Below are 348 nucleotides of genomic sequence, written 5' to 3' on the forward strand. Positions count from 1 at the left end.
ACCACTGTCACTGCTGAGAGAGGGAGGTATGAGTGGCTTGTGCATCCTGCAACCACCTGCATCTGCTACCTCATCAAGATTCATGAAACAAATACTACTGGACCTAAGAAATGAAATAAAGAGCAAGAAATAACAGTCAAGGAAATCAACACTCTAATCACAGAACTAGACAGATCATCAAAGCAGCAAACTTCATCACCACCACAAGGAACATTTTCCAACATAGACCATATCTCAGGCCACAAAGCAAGTCTTTAAGAATCAAAATCATGGCTCAGCACCTGTGGCTCAAGCGGCTAAGGCGCCAGCCACATACACCTAAGGTGGTGGGTTCGAATCCCCAGCCCG

The sequence above is a fragment of the Otolemur garnettii genome, unplaced genomic scaffold, assembly GCF_000181295.1.
Source record: "Otolemur garnettii isolate 467f Iridium unplaced genomic scaffold, OtoGar3 scaffold00137, whole genome shotgun sequence".
NCBI classification, from domain to species: Eukaryota; Metazoa; Chordata; class Mammalia; order Primates; family Galagidae; genus Otolemur; species Otolemur garnettii.